Here is a 17310-nt window from a genome sequence, read left to right as displayed (position 1 = left end):
ACCAGGGCAGAGTAGAGGAGGAGAACCTCCCTTGATCTGCTGGACACACTCTTCCTAATACAACGTGCTCTTGTCATTTACGTTAATCCTGAGCTAACCCTGAAAGAAAACACCATATTTTTTTGCCTAAGTAGAGTGATTACTGACCCTGTTACAGACACTGGAATTTTAGTTAACACCCTGTGATGGTTTAGAAGCCCATTATGTGCATACACTACCAGAGCTTTTCCAATGAAGAGTAGCTACTCCCACAGAAGCAGCTATTAATGACCTAGTGGGATTTGCTAGCATGAGTCACCAATATTCCAACAGGAACACACAGTGCTGTCTGTTCTGAAATACTGGACAGCAACTAACACAAAAAGACATAGGGAAAAAAATATTCTTGTCCTAGGGATTGGAAGTTAGTGTAGAACATCTGGCAGGGAATAAAATACATGAATGGATTTGTTACCCAAGCAGAGCTCCCATCTTCCAGCTCATGCTATTACCACATGACTTCTTACTGGGCTCCTAAAAATTCCTCTGAAGAGCAAATATTGAGGTTTCAGTTTATACTTCAGCTTTAGGTATTTCAGTAAAGGAATTCACAAGGTCTTAAAGTCAGACAAAGAGAAAGTGGCCATAAATAAATTTAGGCAAGAAATCAGAAAAAGGTTTCTAACCACTGGAAGGAGAAAGCTTTGCAATCTCCTTGAAAGACAACAATCAAGCGAGTTTTAACAACCAGCACAATTGATTTATTTTCATTCAGACAGAGTTCTTCTATGCACAGCTGACTAATAACTAGGGAGAGGCAAGCTAGAAACCGAAAGAACTTTTCCAGCCAATGTTTCCAAATTTTTCTACCCATTCATTTTGGAACAAAAAGGATATGTATGTATGTGCTCCATAAACAATTCATCGATTCAAAACAAATAAATGCAGTGTGTATATTTCAAGCGTCTGATAATTTTGAAGTAATTTATACCACTTCAATTTAAAAATATCTTCTTCGAGATATTTATGATCAAGTATCAGCTGCAGTTACTTTGTGCAAAAGTGGAGATGTGCATCTGCTACTGGGGAAAAAAAAATAGACTTTGTGCATGCTGACACAGTTGGAATCATGATGAATGGGAGCAGGAGAGAAGGCGGAAGTTCTGCTAGGCCAGTATAATAAAGTCCCTTCAACACGGTCCCTCAAGAAGAAGTTGTCACTCAAAATAGCCTACTTAATTCTGTCCTTTGCTTGCATTTAATGCTTCTTAGGATAAATTGTATTAGCTTTGTTGGTGCATTCTTTTTGTTCTTAAACATGACCTAATGTTAACATGGAATCAAATGGTACACATTGGCTACATGACTCAGTTGTCATGCATTTATTGTTTTATGGGTGGCCTTGCAAACTGTTAATCTCCCACTGGCTACAAAGCTTGTATGACATGATGCAGTAATTCATCCAGGAGCTACAGAAGAGCAAATTCCACACCTTCTTGTCTTCAAATCCTAACTGCAGTCAGATACTCTTACAGTATCCTTAAGTTCAACCATTAGATTGCATATGCAGCACTTCCAATTCTTCTTCACCAATAATTCGAGGAGAAAGGTTAAACCCCCTCTATTTTACACAAAACTTGCACTAAGCTCTGTGTTGTATAACTTGGATAGTGACTGTCTCAGTCAGTAGAAAAACATCACACATGTAAAAAAAAAAACAACTGAGTAAAAAAAGTTGTTGTAAACCAAGTACTCTATCTTCTCCATTCCACACACCAAACTTGACGGCCAGAACTACATACACAGCAGCCTTCTGCAAAAGACCCTTTGTTTAAAAGAGCTCCAGTGCCACCCAAAGTCAATGCACAGGTTGCAGGTCACAAGCCCTAAATTCTTATAGAACAGCAGATACTAGAACATTCAACAGAATACTTTCTTCTCTCTAGGTATGAAGGGAAGGTTGATTTCAGAGTTTACACTGACTTTCAGGCATGCAGCCTAAGGGGAAAAAAAGAGTAATAAAAAAGTCATTCTATATACTTCCCCATCCATCCCTCCCCATTTGTCTGTAATGGAGACATAGCTTCTGTTTAAAAATGTAAGAGTTGAACAGCCATCCTATACAACAGGGTCACAGATCACCACACCAGGCACTGAGCACTCTAGCACACCCAAACAGCATAGGTCAAGGCTGCACACAATATAGCTCTGGCTAGAGAAATAACTGCTTGATCTCAGTGTCTCATCTGAGCAGCTACAGGAACTCATTAATACAGCTCTACTAGTTTCACAGGCAGGTCAGCCATGCTGAATCACTGCATCTTGAGACATGACCAAGCCACCAAAGGAGCTGCTACTGACCTTATGGAGATGAAGGACTTTCTTCAAAGATTTATAAGCTTTTATTTTTATCCAAGAATACTACCTTCTACATCATTATTAAAGAAAAACTTCTACACAGCATCACTGGACAATTTCTCAAGGAAAAGATCACATCAAAACCTGGGCTTGATGAGATTTAGATGCATCAACAAAGTCATTTAACATCATTTGACAAGTGAATTCCCATGCATAAGGCACCTTAAAAAGGTCAGCTCTTGAGCTCATAATAAATTCTAAAAGTCTAAATGTTTTACAATATCTGATCCATCCCCACCACCCAAAAATATAAATAGGAAGAAGTCAAAATGGCCTACATTAAGAATGCCAAAGTTAATTGGTTTAGAAAAGCATTAGTGTACACAACAAGCAAAGTTCCTCAGTCAAACTGATCTTACCAGATCTTTCATTCGTAAAAGCTTCAAAATTGTAGTTTTGCATTTCAGATCAGAGTAAAAAAAAACAAAACAAAAAACAAACAAAAAAAAACCTCAATACAAATCAAGTACAGCATCAAAAGTCTTTTGAGATCTCATTTCTGTAACAATGGAACTATTTTCTTATGTAACCTTTTAATGTAAGAGTTGGGCAATGTCAGGGAAGCTGGCTTTGGAAGCATAAAAAAACAGCATATGAATAAATTCAATTTCTTAACAGGGCCAAAATAATTCAGTTGGATTAGATTCTCAAAGCTCATAATAAAAAAAAGCCTATTTGATTAAATACAAATTGAACACAGAGCTTTTAATTCCATGTGCTCACAACTCCTGTTTGGGATGTGTTGTACAATATTTGATCGTAGAAGTGTTGTCAATAACGCTACGAAGGTGAGAGGTAGCATTACAGCACAAGTCCTGCTTTTGCAATGAATCTGAATGAACTGGACAACATCAAATCTAAGTCCCACAAACACTGATCCATTACTGAAAAATTTGAAACAAAATTTAGTATATAAAATATTAATACATTTTAAGATGTCAGATGATGAAACACTGGAACAGGCTGCCAAGAGAAGTTATGGACTGTTTAAGGCCAACCTGGATGAGGCTTTGATCAAGCTGGTCTAATGGGAGGTATCCCTGCCCATTGCAGTGGGATTGGAACTAAATAACTTTTAAGGTCTTTTCCAACTGAAGCCATTCTATGAATGAATGGATGACATCAGTAAACCACAGTATATTGTAGTCCTCACTCTGAATTCAAACAATGCTTACAACCAGCAGTCAGCAAAAAGCAATTCATTGCCCCTCACTTTAAGAGGCATTCCTGAATTTAAGTCAGCAGTAACTTGTTCACTTTATACATTAACTTCAAGTAGCATTCTCTCCTAAAATTCCTGATGTTCTCTGTCCCTTCTCCATGTAAATCAATGAAATACACTATAGGTCTATTTTAAAACATAAACCAGAACCCAGTTATAATTGGCCTCCTCTTTTCTAGCTCAATATTGCCATCGAGGTCATCCATGCAACTGACAGCTCTTAAATTACTGCTTGATAAGGATGACAAAGTACAAATAGCACTGCTTCCTTTTCCTGCATGGGAAGATATTAAAGCCTGGCAGCTTTAGGAATGCATTACAAACACTAAAACGTTCACCTTTCACCGAGCAAAAAGTGTAAATTAGCTATTTGTGTGATCTATATTTAATTAATTCTTCAAGCTACGTAAAAAAAGGAAAAAAAAAAATCCACCTCGGTTAAGACAAAGTTCTGTGAAGTGAATCCCACCGAAGTGCCACACTAGAGGGCACGATTTAGCCAGAAATGTGCTCCAGTCTCAGGGCCAGGGCTGGGGGGATGGAGGATTACAAAAAGCTCTTATTTAGAATGCAACAAAACCGGCTAGAAAAATGCTCAAATTGATTTTTAACAGAATTATCCTTTTCATGATGCCTAAAACAAGATTACCAAGATGCCTTTTAGAGAGATCTCTCTCTTATCAATACCCTGGACTGGAAGAGGTTGGATGAGGAAAGATACTTGCTAAAGTAAGGCTTAACAAAGGTGTGGCAAAGAAAAACCTCCCTAAAAGCCACGGTACATGCAAGTATTCCAGACGAAAAAAACAGGATTTGTGAGGAAGAAATTGTTGGAAAATCCATAACAAATTATTTTGGGTTTGCAGTGTCTAGTTCTCATAACAACACTTTGTCACCAGCAGCCTGAAAGGGAGTGCTCATTTCTCACACAAAAGCATCCCCAAAGATGTCTAAAATTAGCAGTTAAGCAAGGTTTGATATGTTCCATTTTACATTCCTCCTGCATAAACCTCCACATGGAGCTGGAAATGATAACCAATATGAGTTGGAGGAACACAGTACCTTACCTGGAGCTGAATGAGCAGTGCTGCATGAAAAGCCACTAGTGCTACCTGCAGCACCCTTTCTTTATTAATCTCTGTTCAAATTCACTTGCAACACAGGCTAAGGCACACCACCCAGTGTTTTGATAGTTCATCACTTAAAAATGTTACAACTTACCCCTACTTTAGGAATATAAGCAGTATCTCCTCTGAGGTACTCCTGCAAATTCTGAGGAGGACAAATCAGTGGGAGAGACTGAATTATGTTTATCTTATCTTCATTCTCCTGCAGCTGACTGTTCAGTACATACTGGTGTCATCATTTTCAAAAGCATTTCTGCTTTTCACTGGGCAGGTATTAACAACAGAGAAGAAAAATAACACAGTCAGTCTGAATGACATTTGGAAATGCTCAATGTTAAGGATGTTACCAGGCAAGTAGATCGTATTTTCTCTACAAAGTAGTTTAACCTCTGACTTAACAGCTTTAAGGCAGTTGTGCTACCTAATCAGCCACTGTATCTCCTGGTCTCCTTCCTGCAGTTGCTGAAATCATTAGTCAGGAATTGGTGAGGAAGCCATAGAATACTCACACTAGCAGCAGGGAATAAAAGTCTTTAGAGGCAATAACTCACACTAAAAATGACAATTTACAGCTTTTTACATCATGTAATATAATTTATGGGATGTTACACACTGATGTGTCTGTCTAATGAGTGTTGTAGAAAGCCATAAATCATCAGTGTTTCCAACTCCCCATTAGGACCTCGTTTATTACACTACTCTAGAAGTATATCCTCAGGGTAACCACACCCTTATCTTGCTTTATTACAAGACAGGCAAAAGATAGAAAGGGTAGATATAGCAGTTGTCTGACGCAGCATTAAAATAAGAAAACACAGCCCAACTAATACAGCAGAAAAAAAACCAACCGCCACCAAGATGAGCATTCACTGAGAAACATACTGATGTCCCTGATGTTATTTATTTTATTAACAACTAGGGGAATACACAAAGAAACATTTTACCACATTCATCCTCTGAAATGCAACATCTCATTTAAAGAGGCAATATAAAAGGCAAAAGAGGACAGGAAGTCTGTCTCCAGAGCAACACAGTTCTCTCCATTGGTGACTACTGCCATACTGAATCTAGCATTATGGGTTTATGTAATTGTAGTATTCATAAAACCAGAATCTAAAGCAGAAGAATCCAAAGAGTTCAGCCACCAGCCTTAAATAAGCACGTTACCCTAAAAGATGACTTAACATTGAGAGGGGAAACCAAAAAAATAGAGCATTGTGATGAGAAGATAGGAAAAAAAAACCCCCACACAAAAAATCAACCATTTAAGCTTAAAAAACCCCACAAAATCACACAAACAGATGAAAACATCCTAGGAAATAATAATAAAAATATAAATATTTGGACAAGCCTGGTATGTCTGAATATTGTCTTGGGTGTGGTTTTTTTTTTGCTTCAGGCAACAGTTTCTAAGTCTCTGGTATTTATTAGTGTAACTCAGATCAAAATCAAGTGAAATTTCATAGCAGTTTCAGGTGAGATGATCCCAGATGAGATGCCTGGGATTTTATTAAGAAGTACTTTAAAGAGTAGTAATTTCTAAGGAACAGTAGAGAACTTCTGGTAGAAATGAAAGCAAAAGGCATGCACTCAGTTAACAGCTTCTAAGAGGTGGGAGAAAAATCATTGAGTCATTGAGAATCACAGAATCATTGAGTCACTAAGACTGGAAAAGACCTCTCAGATCATCAAGTTCAACCTTCAATCCGACATTCCATGACCACTACTTCATGTCCCCAGCTGCCACATCTATTTGGTTTTTTTAACACCTCCAAGGATGGTGACTCCACCACCTTCCTGGACAGCCTGTGCCAGTGCCTCAGTGTCACAACAGGAAGGGTTTATATTTTGCACATGACAACACTAGCCATGAAAAAAAGGTATTTTCTAGCAGAACAGACTGGAACTTTAACTCCTCCATATAGATGCCACAGGCATTTATATACTAGTTTGGAACACCAGGTGCTCTGTAAGAGTCATATCTGGAGAGGGTAACCTAGCTACAGAGACAGCAACCTGAAGCAGTGTTAAGTGGTGTTTTATCAATGAAGAAATTCAAGTGCTTCCATTGCTTTCTGATACTCAAACCAAACAGTTCATCTCTCCCCAAATGTATATATTTTCACACTTCAAAATATCATCTGTCATATATGCAACTGAGCATGCACTGTAAACCCAGTTATTATAGTTTGCAGGTTTTTAAACAGCCTGCATTTTGCAGCAGAAATCTTGCAAATCTAACCTTTTGAAAGGCAAAAACTCTGCACATCTGCTTTAGAACATGTCTTCAGGTTGACTTCCTACAAGAGGTAAGTGTGTTCCAGCATAGGAAAGGTGTGCTTCAGATGAGCTATTGAATGTTCTCAGCTACAGAATTCAAAGTAATTTCAGAACTGCTGAAATTCATGACCAGAATCAATTCAGCCAGATCGGGAAGTTGAAATGAATCTTAGCTCTGCTGTGATTGCAGTGCAGTTGTTGCAAGGTGAGAAATTTTATGGTACTTCATGTTCAGATTAACTTTTATGGCTTCCTTGGGCTTTACCAAATCTGAAAATTTATAAGGAAACAAACTCCTTCAGAAGGCCTGACCACATCTTAGCATAAACAGCTTCAACCTCAAGCAATGAATTCTGAAGCTTAACTTCTGTTAAGCTTTCTCAGCATATGCTTTTACATAGCAGACAGTACGTTAGCAGCAAAGTTGGTCTGAATGCCAGGGGACCAAAGCAAGGAAGGCTGGCCAAACTCTTGTATTCTGGCAGCAAACATCATAGAGTCAACTGCACGCCAAAGCAAAGACATGGCAGAGCTTGTAGCAGCTAGAGAGCAACTCCCAGATATCCCATCTGAAAGCACTTCCTGGACACTACAACTTAAGCCTCTGAATGGCTCTGATCCATCTTGCCAAAGATGAGACCAGGCTCCAACTCTGCCATACAACATACAGCAGAGACTATAGGCTGGTAACATTAAAGTACTTAGATATCAGCAAGAAACCTGTCACTCATTGTCTGGAAGTGAAAGTGTCAATGCCTAAACTATTCTGACTAAACTTGGAGTATACACAAGCTCTTTTGTTGGCTTTTCTTCCCCCCCCCCCTTCTTATGGATCATAGATACAAAAATGCATTTTTACATAAATAAACTCAAGTGCAATGGGAATTGTTGAGATTATGCTAACCATAAAACAAACACAGCAGTTTAATGTTTCAGCTTTAAATATTTAATTAAGGATAACAACAGCTCAATAAAAGCAGGAGTATTACTTAACAATATTAATTTTATGTGTAACAGTTTTGAGAAGCAGAGTTTGCAGGACTCCCTACAAAAGTCACTCATCCATCTTCCCATGTACATGAAGGATGAGTTTGGCAACCCTATAAAGCAAACTAACATAAAAGCTGAAACACAGTCCACTTTTTTTTTCCCCCAAGGTCATCCCAGAACAAGAAACTAAACCAATTAACTTCTTTCAGCTTCCTGTTCTAGTAACATCATCACTCACACTTCCCAGATACACAAATACAACAACTCATAAAGTAATTTGGGTTGGAAGGAACATCGTAAGTTCATCCAGTCCAATCCCAGACTGAAAGTATACCAAAGTCATCTTAGGTTATCTAGAGACTCATTCAGGTAGGTCTTTAGTGTCTCCAGTGATGGAGATTAATCAAATGTTTCCAGCCTCTGCCCTAACACTTAAATAATTCTTGATCATTGTACAGATGTTTTTTCCTTACACATAATCAGAACTTCTGTTGCCACAGAGCATCTGCCATAGGCAGATTGTTCAACCACTACAATAAAATATAACCTTAGGGCACTCAAGAAAGCTTCTGGATTGCCTGTGCTCCATCACCTCTGTCTTTCCAGAAGATATTAGGAATTAAAGTCTCCATGAAAAAAAAAAAAGGCAAATTTTCATGAAGATTCTTCCATCTGTCAAGATCAACAACAAAAAGGTTTCCTCTACAGAGCAGCCTGTGTGTTCACTGTTGAATCCCTCTTGCTGGACTCTCCAATTAATTCTCATCTGTGAGCTCACATCACCTGTTCTAGTCAAAGCTCCCTGCAGTTGAGCTGCCCCCTTGCAGTAACTGAACTGCCCTTCCTTCTTATCTCCCAAAAGACTCTGTAATCAATCCACTGCAGCACTCTAGGCATGCAATTTATTTCACCAGTGCTCACTTACTCCCAATTAAATTATAGCTCTGCAACCTTGTACATAGCTCAGATATTCCAGCCCATCCTCCAAAAAAAGACCTTTTGAATGTATCTCTTTCAATGTAGCACAAGAACCTGGCTCTTACTGCTGCTCAGTTTCCAAGAAGAACCAGTTATGTGCTGTTTACTCTCTCCAGTGATTGTTCACTTTGCTCACGTCCATCCCCAACTCCATCACTCAGCAGCTAAGAAACTTGAACAGACTACCTCCCGCTGACAAGGTCATCACTGCTTCCAGTCCTAGCCTCAGGGTATATTACCTGGCACACCTTGCAAAGAGACCTGGATAGCAGCATTGCCTATCAGGAATCTCATGTGAAACAGGACCTCTAACATGGCTGTGAAGTTCAAGCTAGTAGAGGGAAGAGACTTGTATCTGGCAGCACATTATCACCACTGCTGTACAGCCTGGGCATCTTACACAGTATCAGGCAATGCTTCTAGGTCCCACACTTGCCCTCTTCCCTCTCCAACTGTTGCATTAGCTCCCAAATGCCTGTTTAACCAGCCTCAAAGCTGATTCCTTCTATCACCAATTTCTTCTCCTTTAAAGACATCAACATTGTCTTGACTTCCATTATCCCTCCATATATTAGAAAAGCAAAATAACCTCCTAAAAATTATTTCTAAAGCCCTCAGTAGACAGACAAAAATTAAATTACTTCACACAGGAGTAGAAACACTGTCAAAAAAAGAAAAGGACAAAATCCTGGAAAATGTATTTATGAAGAAGATTGGCAAACCAGTGGTTTTTTTTTTTTTAATGTTTGTGCTTTTAAATTGCATTTGATAGAGGGAATGTAACTGGATCTAGCAACATACAGAACAATTACAACTACTGCTGTTAGGAAGCTCATCCATATTTCACATACAATTACATGGTGAATGGCATGCTTCTTCATCAATCTGGAAAGAACCCTATAGATTACAAACCATCCTCAAAAACTTTCTCAGGGTTTAATGACTTAAATGTCTTAATCTGTGTTGTATAGACGTGGGAATGCTAATTTTCTAGGAACATATTAGGGGAGATATAAAAAAATTAGAGAAGAAAAAAATTTGAAGAATTGTGGATTTTTTAATAGCCTTTTTTTTTTTTTTTTTTTTTTTTTTTTTTAATCAGATAAAGCAGAAGAGGCAATGGTTACAAACCTGTGGTAGTTTGAAGCAAGCTAGAATGCTTGGTGAGAAGAAGTAGATTACAGGCTGTGAAAGGAAAACAATGGCAATGTCTACTTCACTCATAGGCTTGCTGAGATGTATAAGAACAAGAATCCAAGCATAGATAAAAAGCACTTCTCCTGCTGGGGAGCTCTGAGCTGCATCTCTCTCTCTAGCCTCTTTGACTAATTCACTTTGCTTCCTAACCCCCTGGCAGAACCTCCATTCTTCATTGGGACTGGGGTAAGGTTGAGAGGGGTAGGGGGAAGGTGAAGGGGCGGTTGGGAGCCCCTCCTGGGGACTCAGGTTTCTGGGAGGGCTGTTGTGTTTCTGTATTACCTGTTACCTTGTATATTTCTGTCTATAACTGTATATATTGTAAATACCTGCTTGTATATTGAGCTAAGCTGTAAATAATAAGCTTCATTCAATTTCCAGAGCCAGCTGAGTCTAGTCTGGGTGATTTCCAAAGTGTGTGTGGGGGGCAGGGAATGCCCAAACCATCACAAAACCCAAGCATGAAAAATCAGCTTTTACTGGAGAGGACCTTGACCATGGGAATAGCCCAGAGAGGAAATGGAGTATCCATGTTTGGAGATATTCAGACATTGTCCTGGACAACTCTAGCTGACCCTTGTATGATGAATTTGGGCTACACAATCTCTAGTCCTCCTTTGGTTGTAAATTCTTTACTATCAGACATCAGTAAGTGCTTGGTAAATATGAAGCATTACACAACCAAAGAACCTTTTTTCAAGTACAGGCAGGAAAACCCATAATGCCTTTACAGCTGGGACACTATGACCAAAATTAGGTTATTTCTCAATACTTTCTCAATTCTGTAACAGAAATATTGGGTTCTTAGAGACAGGTTTTTTGGGGTTTTTTTTTGCAAAATACACTGTTAAAGTCAGATTAATTTTAATTTGTCTAAACCAGAGTCTCCTGATTTGCATTACACTAAGAACTCTTTGGGGTATACCCTGGCTAAAAGACCAAGCAATTCAGCAGTTTGCAGATGTTTATTTTGTTGGGGAATTTTTAACGTACCCCTTGAGGCCAATTGAACATGCTTGTGCTTGAAGATTAAAAAAGAAAAACATGAACTAAAAAAAGGGCAATGCATTGGATAGAGTCCTACAACCATCAGCAGTTCTACAAGCTGCAAAGATTCAGAGAAGGGCAATGAGAAAGGCATGGAGCACAAGATGTATGAGGACTGTCTGAAGGAGCTGGGGTTATTCAGCCTAGAGATGGCTGAGGGGGGACTTTCTGGCTCTCTACAACTATACCTGAAGGGAGATTGGAGCAAGGAGAAGGCCAGACTCTTCCTGGTTACAAGCAACAGGACCAGAAGAAATAGATGCAAGATGTGTTAAGGGAGGTTTAGGCTGGAGGTTAGGAAATATTTCTTCACTGAAAGGGTTCTCAAATATTGGAATGATCTGCCCAGGGCAGTGGTGAAGTCACCATCCCTGGAGGTGTTCAAGTGGCATGTGGACCTGGCATTTTGGGTCATGGCTTAGTGCTGACCCTTCAGTGATGAGTCAAAGGTTGGATTGCATGATCTTTGAGGTCTCTTCCAACTAGATATATTCTGTGATTCTGCATCACAAGTAGATACCCTAAATACCCTTGCACTGATGCCACCCCTGTAAGCATCAGCATGGGGCACCTCAGCCTGACAATGGGTTCATCCCCAAGCCCATCTCTGATGCCCAAAGTAGCCCTTGAGCCCCAGAATTCTAGGACACACACAAGACAATGCTGTGGCTGTTTCATACCTCATCACCACAGGAAACTTCAGCCACTCACAAGGAGGTGCTTTATCTTTGGCATTCCTGCTTCCAGACAGTTTAATGCCTTTTGCAGTTCAGCCTTCTTGCCCTCCATGCCAGATAATTCCTTGATCATAAATTACCACAACTGAGAGGCGAGAAACTGAATTTTGTCCTCAATTTCTACCAGGACACATGAAACCACAGCACACTTAAACATGTTTGCAGCCACTGCACAGTTTTCAGCCAAAGAGAAGTAGTCTTTTGAAATTCACCTGGCAATGTTTTCTCTTAAAATGTAGCAATTTTCTCACATGACTATTGACAGAGTATAATATAATAAAATATTAACTGAATATACTAACAAAATCTGGAAACATTATTGCATATTTGCAGGAACAAAGGTAAAAAATGTTTAGAACCACAAGTGAAATACAACACATTTTAGCAGAGAAACTCTTCATTTCTCCAAAGTATATGATTCAAGCACTGCTGCCTGCTTAGCAATAGCACAGGTTTGAGATTTTGCTGTCACCTTAAACACAATCATGGCTCACATTCCATGTAAAGCCAGAGATAGCACTGATCCCACACTCTGAAGAGTCTCTTTACACAGCAACAGCAACTACAATGCTACACACTAAGAGCCAGAAGCAACATCTGCTAAGCTGTGATCCTTCCTAACACTTTCAATGCTTTAATGATTTTATTTGATTATGTTTTCCATCAAAGGTTCAGTGTCTGTAACTCCAAAGCACAAAAGGGCAGGTGCTTTTATTAAGTGGTGCCTATCTTCAAGACTGTTAGCTGGGACAAGGTGGCAAAGCCAGGAACAACCTAACCTCAAGCAAAGAAAATTAAAGTTAATAAGACAATCCTTGTCAGAAACAGTACCATGAGTATTATGGGTGGTGGAGGCACCGTCCCTGGAGGTCTTCAAGAAAAGACTGGATGAGGCACTCAGTGCCATGGTCTAGTTGACTGGCTAGGGCTGGGTGATAGGTTGGACTGGATGATCTTGGAGGTCTCTTCCAACCTGGTTGATTCTATGATTTGAAGAATTTACCTAAGATGGCTTATTTAGACCTATTTAGGTTTAAAGCAGACCAAGGACACAGGTCTCACAAGATGAAGCTCAGGGTCCTATTATTAGAAATCTTACAATAAAATCTTGGGAGATGGAAGGAAATCTGAAAGAAGTATCACTTATATTCTCCTTCTTTTGTTTCCTTGATTGTTCTACCTCTACCAGTAGAAGTGTGGTTTGCACAAACACATTTACTTTGTTCCATATGGTAGTTTTTAGGCATTAAAAATAATGGGATTGAGCAGACTTGCACTCTTTAAACAGTTAAAACTATTAATCATGTTAATTTTAAGTACAATTTACTGCAAGGTAGCACTTCTAGCCAAAGCCCCTTTTGTTAATAAGGTCTGGAGATTTATATCATGTAAAAGTAAACTAATGAATACAATTCAGATAGCACTTTAAATCATCCAGTAACACCATGCTGTAAATCCTCAAAACAGTTAAATGCAAAAGACAATTAGGAAAATTAGCACTTGGACTTCTCAAACTTCTTCAAGTTCTCATAGTATTGTTCCAGAAAGAAGAAAGCTGGAGGAATATTTATAAACTCTCCTTAAAACCAGTGTTTTGGACACCAAGAATGAGTCAGCACTTGTTAGGAAGATTTTTGGGTACCAGATCAATACTAAGACCACTTTGTATTTTCATATTTATATCCATCACCTCTAGAACTAAGTACTGAGAGAATTCTTCTTTCTAATGATGCATGAGCTATGCTAGCTTGGATGAAAAGAAAGGAACACACACACACATTTCTCCAACAAGAGATCAAGTCCTGCAGTATCCAAACCATCTGCCAAAATAGAAAGTGGTGATGAAGGCAAACTGACTTTGAGATTACTACAATACCAAAAACAAACCAATTTAACTCACTTTTCAGTTTGTTTAAAACTACTTAGCTGCCTTGGAACTTAATGATTCTGAAAGAGGAGTGGGAGGATAAAAAAAACCCAAAAACATACTGAATCAAACTTTGGCAAGGGTCATTAAAATTACTGAGAATGTTAAACATTTGAAAAACAAACCCACAAAGAAATCCAAACAAGAAAAAAAAAAAAAACAAACAAAAAACCTCAAAATGAGAATTTAATTTTTCTGAGTGAGAAAAATCTCCAGTCTCCCAGGAACAGAGTTAAAAAATAACCCACCAGGTATTGTAAGCCACTGAATCTAATTCCAGCTTTAAGCCTTCACTGAATTTCCCTCAGCTCTTGTTGTGTTTTACCTTTGTAGACTGCATAATAAAAGCTGTTTTTCAGCACAGTGAACTTGATTTATCCTGTTCCTTCTGTCTAACAAAATATACTTTAGTCACACGCTGCAGCACGTAGCTTTCAAATATAAAGGATGTAGGCCTGGCAAAGTTAGCAAATGATGCTGTTTTCTCTGACCAGATGTCACATCACTTGGCAAGTCCCCCACATTCTTTTGTCCTGCAATATTCAGCATTATGTCTAAAATGAGCTATTATTGTGTGAAATATGCTGGACGTTTTCATAGCACCCAGTTTACAAACACAACTTGCTTAATACAAATCAGAAATGATGTATTCTCTGCCTTTTATAGTGCAAGGTCAGGATTTCATCTATTCCCAATGTGCATTTTCATAGCACAATACACCAGCAGTTCAAAGGGTGACAGCCACCTTCTGTCTTTTCATCAGGTTTACATTCTAAGATGAATTATGTTTTATAATTGTATAATATTTATATGTGTCTTGTATTACAACTGGAAAGTTGGGGTTTTTTTCCTCTGCTCTCACAGAGCCACTAGGACACAAATTTGCAGGAGGAAGAGATGAGACTTCTGCAGCAGAGCAGAGGTGCTGCATTTCCAGACACAGAATCAAGTTAAATTCAAAACACCCTGCAAGTGATCTTCTCCAGACTTCATCACTAAACATTATGTAACAATACTTTGGGCTGAGAAGTGCTTACTCCACGCAGCTTTTAAGAATCATGTTTCAAGAGTTGCACTTTTAGAAATGGAGAACGTATTTCACTGGAGCTCTCAAGAACTTCAAAGGACTTTGTTGTTTAACATCAGTGCCTCTCCCAAAGCAGCTGTTCATTAGGGAACTATACAGTGAAAATGAAGCTTTGTTAAATACTGCTTCAATGGTCATCTATAGAGTCCTCCACACCCCGCAGACAGAACTGAAGCTGAAACTGTAAAAAATAAGTAAAAAATAGAATGTTTACCTTAAAGTTTCAGGTGCAAATGCTCCTCTTCAAGTAAGATCAACCATCGTCACAGCTTCTCGCAGAAGGAATGACCAGCTTGAAGGCAAACGATCTGCTGCTCGCCAATAACTGTTACAAGCGTCACCTGGAGAGTTACAGATTACTAAAGTGGCATCACCTGTTGCTCCCGGGGAGCTCGTCAGCTCACTTGGTTTGCCACACCCTTTTGCACCACTTCTTTTGGAAACACTGAGTCTATGACTATAATCTCACATAGTTTCTCCTTAGAGAATGCTCTAAATTACGTTAGTGTAAGTTATAACCCTTCTCTCATGGATAGTGTGCATCTGTGTAGGTACTTCAGACTGCTAAGGACATAAAACCCATTTGTAAACCAAACAAATATTTTGCTTATTTAAGTCTGTTTCTCCACTTGTGTATTCAATTTAGAGATTTACAGGGCAGCAGGGCAGCAGCTGCAACATAACAGTAGACTAAATAATTGAGTTAGAATAGTTGATGGTTTAGCACTATTTGATGAGTTTAATTGATTTATAATGCAGATAAGTGCCATTAAAGCAAAATGTACACGTCTGTCTTCCTAGAGGAATAAAAGTCTGTGTATAGTAATCTTTAATCATGGAATATTTGCAATCACATTTAAAAAGTTTTAAAAACTAACGTGACGGAAATGCTTATGCAAATTTATGCATAGCAGATTGAAGTCTTCATTGAGGTTTTTATTTATTTCATCAAACCAAAAAATGCCCAAATCATTTAGAGGTAGCTCTCACTTGTTTTGAGAAAGCAGGTGCTACAGTTCTAGATGGATGACAGCTTGTACCACTTAGACTAAGTAATTCAGCACTTGCCAAGTTAACCGTGGAGATGCTCATTACTGCAGCCAGAGGAAAGAAGTTTCCCATTTAAAATCATGGAAGGGTGGGTGGTTGGCACATGGAAACACCAAGTAAGTACTTTTTGAGTTTTCCTTTGTTTTCAGTCAAGCAGATGGAGAGACTGAGAGTCTATTTCACATTGGTCAATGTATGTAGGAAATGTGACAACACTGCAATGGACATTGGAGCAGTAAGCCTTATTAAGGTCTTATTAAGAAATACAGCAGTACTGCCATACTTATCTCTTCTGCAGGTTATGACATTTGTTGCAAAGCCCAATGGGATATACTTGTTTCCTTAGGCAGCTTATTCAAGCCAGCTGTTGAAATCAAAGCAAACATTACAAAATAAGAGGGTTAGGGAAAATCACCTCTGCGCCATCATTTTCCCTTCCTAGCTACAGCTGATACATATTACATTCAATTTAGAGACACAGACCATGCAGTAATACAAGTCTACTCAGTACTGGCCCAGGATGCTAGATGGAAAGCCTCCTTAGTTTTCCTTTGCAAATATGTCAAATTCAACATGCAGGTAATGGTAGAGCTGACACTTCTGTTACTTTCACTTATGAAATAGATTTAGACAATAGATTTAAGGTGCCTCTCCTTGAGGGACCTCTGAAGAAGAAGTAGTTGTTCCTTGTTTGCTTGCTCATTTTGACTAATTTCCGTGGTAAAATGTAGAGTTAGATTCACGTTCTTAGAAGTGTCAACAGTTTTAACAGGTGACTGGAACAGGAATTACAAAGTGAATTCCATTTTTATTTCACCTCCACATTCTGAATCATCTTCTGGCATTTTATCAGTACTTTTACTCTATATCTTATCATATCTGGCACTGACAAAGAAATATTCTGCTATCTCATCTCTTTTACTTAACAAAGTAAAACAGTATCTCAAAATGCAGGCAGTAATTGTGGATCCCTGTATAAATGACAGTCAACAGTGTTTGTTTCACCTTAGTATTTTAATTATTTTACTAAGCTTATCAAAGCCCTTAAAAGCTAAACTATAAATTACTGAAAAAAAAAAGCCCAACAAATAAACTCCAAACAACTTGCTGTAAACTTTGTAGTTCACATTAATGACCCCTACACTGTGGAAGCTGCAGATAAGGATGATTTCTCTTTCATAAATATCCTGCCACTGAAACAGAGCTCACCTTGCCTATACTGCAGACAGGTGTTATGCTACCTTTTAATAACACATTATTCTTAACCTTTT

General features: G+C 38.6%; 1 long non-coding RNA gene across 4 annotated transcripts in view; it reads right to left on the bottom strand.

Annotated features, from left to right (window-relative positions):
• LOC135183896 (uncharacterized) overlaps nt 1-15280 on the bottom strand; it is a 70947-nt gene extending 55667 nt beyond the window's left edge. For all 4 annotated transcript variants that reach the window (XR_010305762.1, XR_010305760.1, XR_010305764.1 and 1 more), the window contains exon 1: nt 15204-15280. This is a non-coding gene — a long non-coding RNA (uncharacterized LOC135183896). The remainder of the gene's footprint in view (nt 1-15203) is intronic.
• Nucleotides 15281-17310: the final 2030 nt, after the last annotated feature.

This window comes from Pogoniulus pusillus, chromosome 19, assembly GCF_015220805.1.
Source record: "Pogoniulus pusillus isolate bPogPus1 chromosome 19, bPogPus1.pri, whole genome shotgun sequence".
NCBI lineage: Eukaryota > Metazoa > Chordata > Aves > Piciformes > Lybiidae > Pogoniulus > Pogoniulus pusillus.
Note: the sequence above shows the minus strand (reverse complement) of the source record. Positions and strands in the feature narration are given on the sequence as shown.